A 16,324-nucleotide genomic window follows, 5' to 3' on the forward strand; every position below is an offset into this window, starting at 1 on the left:
TCTGGTTTGGTCTCCACCTGCTCCTGATGCTTTAGTGGCTAATTATGTCACTACGCTTACCTAGGAACAGGGTTGACGTGAGAGGTGAGACTGAACCAATATAGTTGAGAGTCGTAACACCAAAACAATGAGCTGAAAGATGCTAAAACGCTCTGGTTTACACAGTCATGTAGTCATTTGATCCAGTGTTAACATAAGGATATTGATTAGTCTTTAAGCACAAAGGCTTTGACAAAGGAAGCAATGGTAACGATGTTAAGCACTCTCTTTAAAAGTTTCAATCCATTTCATTCTACGAAATGATATATTTTTACAACGTGGATGCTAGTTCCATAGAAGGTTTTTTAACAAAGGCATACTGTTTTAAACTTTGTTTATTTGTTACCATAGTTGAAGCAGTCTTTTTGTTGATATTGTTGTGCTGACTCCCAGTTTACCTTCAAGTGGTTTAGATAATCTGGGTAAACTGTTGGGGTTGTTTAGAACAGCTCAGACATCTGACTTTGTTGCAATGATGTCGCCGTGAACCCAGATCTCAGCAATTGCTATTCTGAGTACAGTACGTGAGGAAAGTCGATTAATGAACTAGTTGATCGAACGAAAATATATCTGTAAGTGTTTGTGCGATGAATTTAATCCTTAGTCATTTTCCAATTCATCAACCCACGCAGAGCTACACACAGCTCGTATTCAGTAACTGTGCCTTAAGACGAGCTGTCAGGGCTTGTTGTGACGTTGCGACTATACGGTCACCGGTAGAAGTGCCGCTACTCTCTGCGTAGCTGACAGACACTCGGTGAGTTGGCGGCTGCTGTGACGCTGTGAAGTGGGCGACGGCGCAGAAGACCGCCGACGTGACCAATCGGAGCAGGCAGGGCTTTATTGGGAGGCGGGCTTAAAGAGACAGGCGATAAAACGTAGTGTTTCAGACAGAGGGTGAATATAAGTGTATTCAGACAGTCAGTATGAAAAAAAAGAACGTGTTTTTCTGAAAATCAAAGCACGTTAACATGTTCTTGTAGAAAGTATGAACCTGAACATGAGAACAGTATGTCCCCTTTAAATCGTGTTTGTTCTCAACTAACCAAAATACACCAGAAAAATAACTCCTCAATGCTTATTATAATGACACTGTCGCTTGTATTCCATCACAGTGCGAGACTGTACGTTCACACAACATTCGCCTCATCCTCTGTGAGGAACGAGGCGTAACGAGCAGCAGCTCCTGCATTAATGAGGATTGAGGTAAATCAGGAAGAGATTTAGACCCTCTACTACTCTCTGTCTCCTCATATAAGCAGCAGGCTGCTCTTTCTGTCGACAGAGCTGTGATCTGAATACCTCTGCCTTCATAAAAGATTCAGGCCTTATTGACTTCCTACTTTGGTTTCCCCGCAGAGCCTACCTCCTCGCTCCTTTTAAATTCTGCTCTCGTGGCTGAGGATGCACACCTGCCTCGGAAAAAAGAAAAGCACAAAGTCTCCGGCTTGGCACGGGGCTTTTATAGCCTTCCCTGAACCGCATGTAGAACATATCACTCTCTGTGCAGGAAATGCACCCCCCCTCATCTCGGTGATCAGAAGATGACCCTGGAAATGAAAATAAAACCCTTGGTATCTGGTAAACTGAAATAATAAACGTCAAAGAGCCAGTTTTGAACCATTGTATTGTTGTATTTACTAATCATTCAGCTGTCACTGACGTACAGGGGTGAGCTGGGGATTATGGCATGATAAAATGCCACGTCACATCTGTTATGCTAAATATTGATATATCATGTTCTTTTTACGTCAGCATCTGCTACCTGCTCTTTACTGCACATCATGACCGACTGACTGCAGCATTAAAACCACACAGGCCGAGCACATCCGTCTCTCTGTGCTATAACATTTCAAACGCAACCTACACAAAAGGCCACAAAGTCTAATAAATTCTTAATTTTATATACTGCCCCCAGATTTCTAAGTCCTGTCCAATAAAGTTTTAAATGTCATGAAGGACCTATAACATAGATAGTATAAACCAGAGCCAAGGAAACAACACAGTGCTCTGTCCCTTATCTTTTTTTTTTGATCCGATAAAGTTTTATATCTTGAATCAACTATAAAATGGTTGGGAAACTGTCAACAAGGGGATAATTGACCAACTTTATTGTTATGGTGATATGTCCCAAAAGGCTCATTTCTCTTTGCTTGACAGTAAATGAGAAAACTGTACAGTATACGATGTAGTCTCTCAGTGAGCCTGTACAGTCTGAATCAATCACATTAATATATATTTAGTTTGGGACTTAAAGGAGCAGTGTGTAGGATTTAGGTGACATCTTATGGTGAGGTTGCAGATTGTAACCAACTGAATACCGCTCGCACTTTCCAAGACTGCGGTAAACGGGAGCCACCGAGCGCAAATACCACGATGTCATGAAGGACCGTCGTCTACTTTAGGAGCAAAGAAGTTCAGTTTCACAAGCGTGTCTGAGAACTACGGTGGCCTTCAGGCAACATAAACACGCAAAAGTGATTGTGTTTTTTGTCCATTCTGGGTTACTGTAGAAACATGACTGTGGCAACACGGTGGGCTCAGTGAAGAGGACCCGCTCCCGAGTTAGATATGAAGGATTCATTCTAAGCTCGGGTGATTATACAAATATATGTATGAAAGCTCGCATTCTATTTCTGTTAGTAGAGCACCCTAAATCCTACACACTGGAACTTTAAGTGAAGATATGTGATATATGTAATACAATCAACCAGAGCAGCGTGGTCCCTGACCTCTGAGAGCAGCTCTGACCCTCTCTGCCCAGGATTTCCGAGTTGCGTCAAACTGGTCGAACAAACAAAAGCAGACCAGCATCTCAGAGGCGCCGCATTTCACACTTGGGTAGAGGCAGAGGACGGGCCTTTAATGACACACAGTCCCCCCCCTCAGTCACCTAGAATGAACACAGCAGCGCTGGAAATAGACCGGAAACTCTGCGCGGGCCAGAAACCTGGTGACGCTTGCCTGCCTGCCAAACAAATCCCACCGCCGCGGAGAGACACAAACCCCCTCCCCGACCACGTCTCAATCACGCAAACCAACGTGATCGAAGCATGTTATTCACCGTGTTATAGTGCTGACGCCGTCATTGAGCGAAGTGGGTGCAGATTCTGCAGCACACTTCGGCCGGCCGATGTGCTGTCCAGTGATGTGTGATGATAACACCGGAGATGGCACGAAGCCCATCCTTTGGATTTCCTCTCCGTGTTGTGTGCAGATACCGACGAAACACTACACTCGCTGTAAAACAAAATCCTCATCAAAACGGAATGATGTTTCTGTCGTGGGTGGATGGGATGTGAGGCTCACAGTTACAGTGAATCATAGGACTGTTTGTGCTTTATAGGTATTGACATTTTGCAATATTAGTGCTGATGTGTACTTATGCCTGTGACATTTTAGCAACCAAAATGACAAGGAAATTGTTGTTGTTGCAAACCTTAAAACATATAGCCCAGGAGGGTTGGCCATGTAAGGTGCTCCCAAAAAGACTTGTGGAGAGTGGAAGAGGGTAATAAAATCTTCCAACAGCGGGTCTACATTGATGCTAATATAACCAGCTGCCCTTACTGAACACGTGCGACGCCGTTTTGTGTTGTCATGAACACGCTCGATACAAATGTACGTTTTTGTGCGGCTGCTCAAACTAAGACATTTAATATTGTCATTTATTGTTTTATTTTTCACCCCTGAGAGCAGCTATAACCCCGTAGTCCATTACATCTTCAACTGTTCAATACTGTCTAAACAGAACGATAATGTAAACGTGGCTTTTTGGACTATTTGACAGTTTCTGAAATGTATAACTTCTGAATACAAGCATTTGTACAAGAACTTCTCCATGAATAAAGTAGCATAGAATTGTGAATCTCGACCAGGACTCCCTGAAGAAGAGCTCTTGCATCTCAATGGAACCCGCTTGGCTAAATGGGCGGGTACCAAAAAAAGTATTACGGTTCAATACCAAGCCCTCATAAGCCCCTTGCTTTTAGGATTTAGTTTTGTTTCACTACCGCCTGCGACTTTTCTCCACATCCAACATGACATATAGGTCACTTCCATAGTATTAATACTGAGTGCTTTCCCATTGATTGCACTTCCTTGCCAGTGGAAGACAGGCCGTTCCACGCATAAAGTAACTCACCTGTGCCTCTGTGCAAAGACTCCCAGTATTGAATTCCACCTCCTAGAATGGGACCCCCCCCCCCTCCGGCACTAAATTCCCCGGCCTCCACCAGTCTTGCTATGACAAAGGGAGTAAAGGCAAGCAGCACTGGGGTTAAGGCTCCAGTCTCCTAACGAGCTTCTCTGTTCCAGTATGTTGCATAAACCCATTACCTCCCAGCACATTACCTCATTCATTTGAGATGTGGATAGCTTTCCCCTCCCGGGAGCATGGCATTTCAGACACGGCTCGCGGTACACCGTATGCACATATCTGCACTCATACGGCCTCACAGTAAGAGTCTGTAATGTTTCTATTCCACATAGCCATTGAGTTGACTCTGGAGATATCAGGCAAACACTGAGAGAGAGAGAGAGAGAGAGAGAGAGAGAGAGAGAGAGAGAGAGAGAGAGAGAGAGAGAGAGAGAGAGAGAGAGAGAGAGAGAGAGAGAGAGAGAGAGAGAGAGAGAGAGAGAGAGAGAGAGAGAGAGAGAGAGAGAGAGAGAGAGAGAGAGAGAGAGAGAGAGAGAGAGAGACTCTCTCTCTGCTGGCAAGAGATCTATTATTCACAGAAAAGACAAGAGAGAGAAAAACAGAGAGGGAGAGAAGGGAAGAAAATGTCTCCCCTCGCAGTAGTATTATCTCAGTATGTGGCAACTATTGCAGCGTGGGATGAAAGACGCAGGTGGTGGAGAGCTCCACTGTGCCTCAAGCTAATCTGCGGATGCAATCCAAGATGATCGTGTCCCCAGATTGTCTCTCAAGTTGCCTGATGGTTGAGTACAGCAAGTTCTCAAATAAAAGGGGATTCAAATAATGACCGAGTCTCAAATAATGACATGAACAAATAAAGTTGCTAATACAGGAACGGTTCAAAAAAAGGGACCATTGGGATTTTGGGGCAGGCAGTTGAAATGGCAGCAATGATGAATTATTTCCAATTTGCGTCTACTTCTTGCAGATGTTTCACACAAAACGACATGAGGAAAGGGGAAGAATTGAGCCGCTGAAAGTCTTTGAAAGTGTTTTATTGACGTTAGCTTAACTGTGAGCAAACAAACCCAGCAAAGTAGAAGCGACTGGATTTTCTCTTTTGAACACAAAAGTTCTTAATTTCGAATTGCTTCAACTTTGCCGTTGTCCCCGATCACTTATACACCACAGACAAAGTCTTTCTTGAATGGGAAGCATCCGAGCAGGAAGTATTAGTAGCTGAACAGCAATACGAATAATTTACAATAGCTTAAACATTGCTGTATTTTGAGCACTAACTGCTATCAATTAGTGCTATCAAACTCATCATGTCCTGTTTGAACTGCATGCCAGGAAAGGTCGTGACTGTGTTCTGTGAGATCTGTGAGGCAGCGTACAGTCGGGGATTTTGAGGCAAACTTAACAGCTCGAGTTTCAAAACAAGTAACACATTCCTCGTAAAGGACAAAGAAAAACAAATTGAATTTGAATATTTAGTAGCCGTGTGGGCCTATCTTATAGTTAATAATAATAATACATGTATTTTGTATAGTGCTGTAAAAGGCACTCAAAGGCACTTTACATGGTGAAAACAATAAAAGCAATAACAATATAAACAAGGCAGATAGATGACATAGTTACGTAGTTAATTGACTGCGTTTTACTGCGTGTGCTTGTATGCTTTCTCTGCGTGTGTAACGTTAGATAGCTTATTATAAGTTATTTGGCTTATTAATAGGCGGGCTCCTTGGCGACTGTTATGCTGCTTTGGTTATGGGTGTAGGCGACTACAGCAGCGGTGTTTGTCTGATTGCGGTGGATTGTGCACTTTGCCTTAGTTTTATGTCATTTCGGTGGCGTTGAGTATCACTTTTCCATGTGTTTCATTGTGTGTGTGTGTGTGTCGGTTGTCGCTCCATAGTGCTGAGACGCCTGCGTTTCACTACTTTTTCCAAAACTGAACAGCAACATGTCATGTAGGCTTTGGTTGTTTCTGGAGGTTTATCTCAGGGGTTGGTGCATTCAACTGTTTTGAGCACCAACCGGCAGAAACCATAAATCTGCGGCAATGTCCCTGAGCCACTGAAAGGCTTTTAATTTGAAACACCTGAGTCAGGTCTCACTGAGATATATTAACACAGACTGAAAAACAGCAAAGCAGCAGCGACTGTAAAAAAATAATAAAGGAATGAAAAAGAAAAGGTCAACTGAGCGGTGACCCGTATGGCATGATTATGTTGTGTGTGGAATGTACGTTATCCTGAATAAACTTTCTGTTTGTATGTGTGAGTATATATAAATGTGTGTGTGTGTATATGTATGTGTATATAAATATATATACATAAAAACACGGGTTATAATGTAAATTCAACACACAACACAATCACACCATACAACACAAGCCTGTTAGTTCTCTCTGCTTGATAATAATTGTAAATAATTCACGGTTTGAGAATTTACGGCATTTGGTTTACAGCACACCAACAGAACGCATATTTACAGTTGAGCTGACTGTAAGTTATCTGAAACATAAATGAATGGACGCATCCTCCAATACCTCCGCTCACGAGCACGTGGCGCACACTTCGGCCCGCGTGTGCAAATCAAAATAATCAAAGACATTATGTAACAAACCACTTCAGCGAGTGTTGCGTTGATTGATTGAGGACGGCGAGTAAATCTTGTCAATTATCAATTAGGCTGTGCTAATCCTCTGCCTTTTCCCAACCAGACAATATTTATGCCACGTGGAAGACAATATTAAATTACTGCGACAGCCGTCGCCGTTCACAAGCGGCTTCATGCGAGTCGCAAAAAAAAAAAAAACGAGGTACGCGTGTGTTAGCTCGCGCTCGCACAGGGATTGATTTCAAATTCACGACACCTTGGTTGGATATCAGCGGGGGCCTTCATTTCAGCTCTGGTCTCGGAACACTTTACTTTGTCACCATGAATCAACGGCGAGCGCGGGAAACAATGGGCCTATTTCTCAAGCGAAGCAGCAGCTCATTGCACGCCGCGGAGGGAGACCCTGACTCTGAATGAAGTGCTCAATATGGCACGAGTGTTTACATGGGTATCAATATTTAATCAGAGTTAAAGGCAGCCGCAATTCACAGAGACAATGGATCGAGTTTATGCGCGGCGCCGTTGTGCCACCAGTTAAACCGCTTGTGGCGTTCGCACGACTTCCTTGGCGCTTCAAATGAAATAATAAACAATGACATCCAATCGAGGCCGAGTGTGATCCTGTAGTCCGGACGCCATAACTAAATCCTCCTGCATTACAAGCGACGACGAGTACAACGTGAGGTCCCGTCTCGTGACGAGTTCATTCATCATTTCTCCCTCAAACCGACACACTGACGTCTGCTGTTGATGTTATTGTTTGTCGGGCCCAGTCAATAAGTGACGTTTCAATCCGAGCCATTTGGACTCGGCTAGAGCTCCGACCGCAGCCCTCGCACATCAATCAGAGGAAACATGGTGAGCAAATGTGTCCCCCCCCCCCCCTGTTATAATTGGATGCAGCCTCCCTTTTTTTTTTTTCTCTCTCTCTCTTTTCTATCACACAGTGACAACATATGCAGCGCTGGAAAAACTGTAATGCAACCCGCAGTGAATCATTCTGTTTGAAGAGGGAACGTCTCCAATATGAAATCCATATGAATGTTTCAAACCTTCTTCCAAGTCTCCTTAAAAAAAAAAAAATAATTGTACTAAATTGCCTTGGAAAATTGTCACCATCTCTCTCTTCCTTTCAGGGGAAGGATGTAAGGCTCGGCTTGGCTACTGTCCTCTCGCATGTGGCCCCTTCCCCTCCTCCTCCTCCCTTCCAAGGCGAAGTTAAAAAACAGAGCGTCAAAAATCCCGGCTTTAATAATTGAGCGAGAGACTGCAGGGTACTCTGCCCAGGCCTTCTTGATGTGAAGAGTCCTTAAAAGATGCATGGATGCCTCCCCAGAGGGAGATGGAAGGGTTTCATGGAGCCGAGGCTCTGTACACTTAAAGATTATGTGTGCATCCGCTAAGGCAAGATGACCAGAAAAATGCTCGGAGGACCATTATTCCTGCACCGAGCGGTTTGAGGGATGGGCACCGAGCTGATAAGATACCATCAATATTCATGCCTCTAAATCAATTATATCCCCATGTACTTCAAATGCAAATCATTTGGCGAGCGAGACGTTTCCAGAGTGACTCTGCAGACTGCAATAATTGAATATACAAAGCTAGGTAAACAAGCACTTAGATGCAGACTTAGCTTTAGAGGAAGAGCGATAAGGATTCCAGTAAAACATAAATGTGTCCGCTGTTTACAGCCAACACATTCAGGGGGGTTTTCTAGTTAACTCCAGGAGCTGTGCCTTTTTATTTCTTTTTTTTTTTATAAATGTAATCTCTGACTCAGATGTATCGCTTTCTCCTCACTCCACCATTAAGGCTAGCGCTTAAATTATTGATCCCCTGCCTTCATCAGCATCGCAGTCACGTCCGAGCACAGGGGCTCTAACTCCGGCTATGTCCCCACGCTCCAGCCACTGAAATAATTAGGAGGAGTTCTCATTAAGGGGGAATGAAAGGTTGGGAAAGAGAGAGAGAGAGAGAGAGGAGGGGGAGAGCAGCCTGAGGGGCATTCTGGGTGTTTAATGTCCTCCCTTGGGCCTTCCAGATCATTCTGATCAAATCCTGCGGCCGCGTCTAAAGACGACAGGCCGTGCGGACACACGAATAATACATCAAGACGTCGAGACAGAGGACGCGCGCGTAAATGAGACGCCGCGACCAAATTAACAGCAAATTGTTCGGATTGGGATCAATAGCATCACTGCAATAAAAGGCCACCGAAGACTGCAGCGTGTTTAGCAAATGGAGCGGTGTGAATGAAGTGGAGCGGTCCCTGCTCGGCTTGTTTTATTTTAGCTGCTGAGGGAGTCCACGGGGCATCGGTGCCCCAAGGTAGTTTCCTTCTTATAGCTTAGTGACTCATACAGCCCAAAACGCCACACTGTGTCAGTATGCGTGTGTGTGTGTGTGTTTGCTTTGCATGCAATGCAAAGTGTGGTCTCTGAGCAGAAAGGTTGAAAGTGGAAAATGAATGAATTGACAACGGCAGCGTGATGAATATTTGATTTCTAACTAATTATAGAAGCTGGAGACGTTTCAGAATGTATAGTGCCAGACGAGAGGACATGTGCCACACGCACTACACAGGAGCAAGTAAAACAACTTGGGTTGGACTCAATTAGACCACAGAACCAGCAACGTGCACACTTCCTCATTCACTTTTTTCCAAGATAAGAGCGTGCTGTACAGAGGAATTGCATTGTCATGTCTGCGGAAACACTGAGCAGGGCCTGTATAGTTGAGTTTGCAGAGACGCCAGCAGAGGAATTTGCATGCCACAGTCACACTCGTGCCAAAGTGGGCTTTTTTCGGAACGACTTGCGAAGTTCATGAATCTTTTTTTGTCACATTGTGCTCTCAGCGTCGGCTCGCCTCACGCTGCGACTCCTGAGCCTTCTAAGTAGCTCAGTGTCGAGGCCACACCCCTCGTTAGTGGGGAGGGTTCATTATGCAAATGATCCTGCTGGAGCGGTATCAACGAGGCGCACGCTCCGTTATCATTTTCTGCCGCCGGGGCTCTTCTTCTCCCCGATCGCTCATACGGAATCATGGCCTAATAGCATCCCATTAACATAATTGCCAGCACAACTAGTGTTCCGTGTCTCAGAGCCACTCTGCTGCTCTGCCAGCCGAAAAAGAGAGGAGAGGATGGGTGAGGGTGAAGATGAGAGGAGGTGGGAGGAGGGTTGGGGGGTGTGGGTGGAAAAAATGTAATTAAGCCAACGCGTTGGCCACTCCCTCCCACAGCAAATGGCTGTTTTCTTTCTCTTCCAAAGAGGAGAGGGCAGAGCTTTTGTTTCCAGGAGACCTTGGGAGCCTCCCTGTGCTCCTGAAGGAGCGGGCCGAGGCGCTCAATATTCCGCTGATGAGCTCGCGGCAGACGCCAGAATCGTGTCCAAATTCCAGTCTGCCAGGCAAAATAAAATCCCCATTATTTTTTAATTAATCCTTAATTAAAATAGATTACGCAGACGATTCCGCAAATCTCCCCTTAATGCGAGGATGCGGCCCACTCGAGCACATTTACACGTCTTTAATTAACGCAGCGGCATTCTTTTGGTCTAACAAGCCGTGGCGAGTTGTCCCAAATACGGCAGGGACTCATACAGAGCACACGGAGGTGCCGGAAGAGGAGGAGGAGGCCCTTCAGACACTCCCACTAAAGGACAGACCGCGGCGGACGCTCCACAGGAGTCTTCTGTTAGCTGTGGAACCGACGCGTCGTACAGTCAAGTCAGTCCATTAAGGGCACTGCAGCGTCAGCTACAGCGGATGAGGGGAAACGGTTGAGGCAGGGAGCCGTAATGGTGTGCCGCGCTCCTCCTGCACGCCGCCGTCACCGCGCACCCTCCACCCCCACCCCCACCCCCCCAGCTCTCCTCGCTGCACAGCCACCCGTGTTGCTCTGATGAATTGATTGACACCATTTTCCATCTTCCGGGCCTGTCAGAGAGAAAGTGAGAGAGAGAGAGAGAGAGAAGCCACACAGCGAGGCCTCCTCCTCAGAGCGGCAGCAGCACTGTGGTCACTTCTGAAGGGTCTCCACCGGCATATGGACATCATGCATAACACAGCACCGGCCTCGCTTGACCTCGCCCTGTATAATCATAAAGTAGACTGCTGCTTTAACAAAGGCATGCTCGCTATACATGCTTTAATGTAAAAATGCTCAAGTTCAGATGCTCCATCAATGGTGGGGTGAACGCATGAGCACAAGAGACCTGCCCCCCACACACACACACACACAGCTGCAGCTCACAGCTCAATAAGACGCCTGGCCTCGTTACGCTTATCACGATGACAACTAAATACGCACAATTAGCAGTCACCCAGGCGTCCGCGCCGCTGTCGATTCCTTTCCCCCAAAAATGATCGCAGACGTTTGAAAGCGACAATCCCTCACCGAGTGACGCGCGACAAACCCAGCAGCCACCACAAACATAAAAGGGAGGTTAAAGCGGCGCGCTGACATCAGAGACGGCTCTGGATCAAACTCATTTCCACTCCTTTTGTCTGCCGTTTGTTGTCGACTCGTTTTTGTAATTGCGAGATGAAGACGTTTATTTTTTGCTTGTTTGTTTCTCGATGGTCCGGGGCGAACGCAACAACAACAACTCTCTCGATCCTAACACACTTAAAACAAATCGCTGCCCCCCAAACAAACTAAATAATGCAACAGAGGGACATACATGCAATGAAAGGCGCGCGCAAACAAGAGCCGGCTCCTCGCCGTCTTTTCCCAGGCTGTTTTAATTTGACACCTTGAGCTGGGGTAACTAGGTGGGGAGCGAGGAGCCGCAGAGGAATTCATTAGGCGCGCCACTGCAGGGTCCTGGCTCCGAGCGTTAATGACATTGGAGGATAGGGAAACGAGACAGCCCAGACGCAAAATGAAATAAACATGAGGACTGTCAGCTCTGACAGCACCAGCAAAGGGGACAGAGTCATCTGGGCCGGAGACCTTCAGCCCATAAGATCAGACCAGACGGCTTATGGACCAAAACAATATTAGTGTGGGAGCACAATCATCCTCGCTAGGCCCATATATTCACTTTGACAGACACTGTGTGTGTGTGTGCAGCTCGCCGGCATTGATCTTTCTGGGCTTCACTCTTCATATCATTAAAAATATCCATCACTTGGTGCTCCTGCAGCATTCAGATACACGGCTGCAATTAAATATTAATGTCACAGCACCCCCCCCCCCAAAACCATTCAAACTGCACTCTTAATGTGGCTGCTGAAAGACATTAAATATACAGCAAACTTTCTGTCTGGCTTCACCGTGGATCAATTTGGATGACTACAAAAATAACAGGCCGAGAGAAAAATAAGAGATGCTATAGCCACAGAGCATGGAGGGAGAGGAAAGGCTACATTAGTCATCTGGCTTCACTATTACGTTATTTCTTTGAATAAAAAAATGGCGCTCTTCGACAGGTAGAGCTGCGACAAAAAATTGCTTCTGAAATAACAGAACTTAAGCATCCCCCCCCCCCCCATATACAATCAAGTCGTATAGACTGACATGAGTGACATTTTTTGGTGTCACAGCATTAATACGGTGTTACATTGGGTGCTAGCAACAAGAGAGAAAGCATCATTTTTAAATGCTTGTAATCGAACCTCTGTGTGTGTGTGTGTGTGTGTGTGTGTGTGTGTGTGTGTGTGTGTGTGTGTGAAATTGATCCTGTAATTGATCGTTGTGACCACACTGGCTGTTCAGCAGAAAGTATCAACGGCTTGTTTTAAAGCTTTCCATGAAACGGCTCTAAGGAAACTCAAATCTACTTGTAACTGACATGAGCCGTGCTTTGTTAGCAGTGCAATTGCTCAGTAAAATAGTTCTACACATCAAGATATGGACATATTTGGTGCTTTTTTGTTTTACTTATGTTAGGATGGTAGCTTGGCTTAGCGTGTCCTCCATCTATATGGGGAAAAAAAATCGCCTCTACTATCATTAAACTTCTTTTATCTTGAATAAGTTAAGCGAATACGAGTTCCTAATGAAATTCCCGATTCCCTTGGTGCTGCTGCTTTGTCGTCGGAACGCAACATGTCAGATTCCTCCATAGCTGCTTTTGCACAATTAGAAAAAAGAGTGTTGTCAGCTAAAAGACGTGGACTCTGCACAAAGGAACAACAATGCATACAATGGGACGAGCAATTCCTCCCCGAGCACGGCTGAGTATGGTCTGTGTTTGTAAGGCCTCTTTTCGCGAGAGCCTTTCATCCCCCGTTCCTCAAAGGACACAATAAAGCTGTCAGTCAGCGCGTCAGGCAGTCAGTCAGCAGGCAGCCCCAGTCTGTAATGCTGTTGGACTGGGTCTCCTCTGGCGGATGCTCCGTATCTGACACGCGGACGCTCTCACGCGCCGATGGAGCTCGGGTCTCTGGCGATGCGGCGACTGCGACTGGGTGCCGGAGATGACCCTCCTCCTTTTTCGAGTTGCTCGGCTTCAAGTGTGAGGCTCCGTCACGGCGGGCATCTGCCCACGGACGATCGCGGGGAGGGGCCCGGGGTTAGCTGACACCTGTCTCTCCCAGGACGAGCCCGCCTTTGTGACGCGGGGGTACCGGGTTGGCTGTCGGGACAGGCCCCGAGACAGATATGACAGGGCCGCTGACAGGGGCCAGAATGCACGCTGGGAGCGGCGTGGCCGTCAAACACAAGCGAAGACTTCGGCTCTCTTCGCTGGGCCTGCACCGAGACCCTGCAGCTGGCAGCTGAGAAGCCTCAGGCAGCGTGCAGTGAGAGCAGCGCCGCGTGCCGTCGGCTGCTCAACAATGCTAATCACTGTTGCACGGTTGGACCGCCAAGACACAGACACAAACATCAAATGAGGGTTTTTAACTGTGTGTTAGTGGCGAAAAGGACTCCTATGAGGCTTCCAACTCGGCAGACACGATATGTCGACCTCGAACTCGGCACGCTTATATTTCTGATCCCCACTCCAAAAAGCGTTACCAGGTTTGAGGCAGCCTGAGCAGAGGGACGCAGATGAAACTCCCCCCGGATGGGATGAGACTCCCCGCCGATAGCTGCAGAACCCGCCGCGTTGTGGATGTGGAGGTTCGGCGGAGGAATCGGCCGGTGCAACCCGCCTTGCTCACTGACCACAGTTAGAACAATGTGACTAATTGGCCTACTTTCCCTTTTAATTAATCATGGCTCGCTGACAGCTACCTGTGCAACACATCATCATTAGTCAAGAGGAGAGCAAGTCCCAGCTACGTATGATAAGAGAGGAGGATACACCTCATCAACTCATTTCCCTCCATTTTTTTTAACAGCAACAAAGCAGTCACAGAAGAAATATTTTTTAATGGCTGTTCTTTTGGAACTGTCAGAGGATAGTGTTGGGTGATATCGCAATATATACTGGGAGACATTATCATTATGTCAATAATAGCAGCTCGGGTATCTTTTTGAGTCTGGTATAATAGTATTTATGACTAAAAGGCTGAATTGCATCTGTGTTTTTCTCAAAACTTGGCCGAGATACACGTGGCTATCGGTTAGCTGTTGGAGGAGATCGATAGGCCGCTTAGTTTGGTTTCTTAGCCTACTTGCTTTTTGCGTCGTTGTAAAGAGATAGAGAGAGACATAGAGAGAGAGAGACATAGAGAGAGAGAGAGAGACATAGAGAGAGAGACAGAGAGAGAGAGAAAATCGTTCATATGTTCAAAAACTATTAGCGCTCCACAAGTGCTAGGTTCTATTGTGACTGTGAGTGCTCTGATTAATACATGTACTCTTTGATTTTGTGTAGCCTTGTGTTGTTGTTGTTGTTATTTACCTTTTCTGATATTATTGCACGGTTAAATCAATGAATTCTATACAAGACCCACATTGTAATAAACTCAAATGACCCTTTAAAAAAAAAAAAAGGATCATTTGATCTGTATTTAATAATTTCTGTTATTTGGACAACCGTCCGTGCGCCTCCCTTTTAGCTATTAGTTAGAATGAAGGGCTGAATTTAATTACATGGTAACACACTGTCCACAGAATGCTCAACAGAAATGCACGTGTCACAACAAAAGTCATTGTTCCGGTCCCTCAGTGAGGACCTATGCTGCCTCTCAGGACTCGGGAAGCCAGCAGATGATTGACAGCTCCATCTTTTAAAGGGGCCATCCAACAAAGAGAGAGAGAGGCCATCCCCACCCACTCAGTTGAATGCGTTTAGAGACCAGCGATTAAAGAAAGCGAAATAAACCGTCTTAAAGACAAATGCGGAAAAAGAAAATGAAGCCTCTCAGACGCAGATTAGTGTTGAGGAATACTGATCCTAAACAACTTCTAATTGGACTCAGTGTTTATCTCAGTCACTTCAGGTTTTAACTTCCACGCAGGCATTTTTTACAACTACCGATATGTTGTTTAACGCAACGTATTTGGTCTTATCTCACTCATGAGAGGATAATTACCACTTTCATAAGGCAATAAACACCTCGCTACATTCAGCTTATTGTATCCCGAGCTCATGTACCCCAGGATGTGGCAGGTAGAAAAAAACGCACTGGAATATTGTCTCACTTCCATTTGAGGTGAGAGAGAATGCATGCTTGTGGAAGGAGGGTTGATGGATATCGTGTGAAAACATGGAAAGAAAAAGCTGGTAGGGTAATAGCCTGCCTGAACACAAATAAACGTTCCACAGTGCCGTGCTGACATAGTTCAAAAAATGAAGAGAAATGTAGCGATGTAAAATTCTCTACAAGCTGTTAATATTTCATGAGTAGCCATTCTTGACACTGTCAGTATACCTAATTTGTGTAGCAGGCAAGGAGAGGGGAAGGGAAGAGATGGGAGGGGAATAAAAAAATAAAAAGGGGGGGAGGGGGGGGGTTAAGAGACGTGGAATAGATGGAAGAAGATATAGGATAAAGGTGGAAAAGTGTCTCCGGAAAGACATCAGCACGAGCCGAGCCGGCTGACAGTGAAATTTTTTTGGAAGTCAGCATAGTACAAAGAACATTTGAAATGGCCCATTTAACAGCACTGTACTCCAGTCCCAGCCGATGCCACCATTTGCATACTTCATATCAGACGAAGATGGATGGTGAGAATCAATGTCACTGAGATGAGCGTTTTATCAAGGTTACGCTATCCTCCAAACTCCTAAAACCTCTTTATCTCATCTCTGTTGTCGGAATATTAACTTATCAACACGATCCTTTTTACAGCCGAGGCAGGAGCAATGTGCATTTATCAGCGGGGACGGCGGTGACAGGGCGGCCAGCTGGCTTTCAGAACGGCAACTAATGACTACTTTGACTATCAATTAATCTCCCAATTATTATTTTCTGATTGACTCATAATCGTTTAGTGTTTAAAATGACAGAAAATAGTAAGAGGTGCCCATCACATTGGCGATGCTTTTGAATTGCTCGTCTTGTCCGTTTAAAAGAACACAAATGTGTTACATTTACAAACATAGAAACGTCAGAAGCTGGAACCAGTATTTGTTCCTGATTTCATTTTTTTGTCCATCACTTTATCTCCAAATT

The sequence above is a fragment of the Anarhichas minor genome, unplaced genomic scaffold (genome assembly GCF_050575085.1).
Source record: "Anarhichas minor isolate MPS153535 unplaced genomic scaffold, ASM5057508v1 ptg000071l, whole genome shotgun sequence".
NCBI classification, from domain to species: Eukaryota; Metazoa; Chordata; class Actinopteri; order Perciformes; family Anarhichadidae; genus Anarhichas; species Anarhichas minor.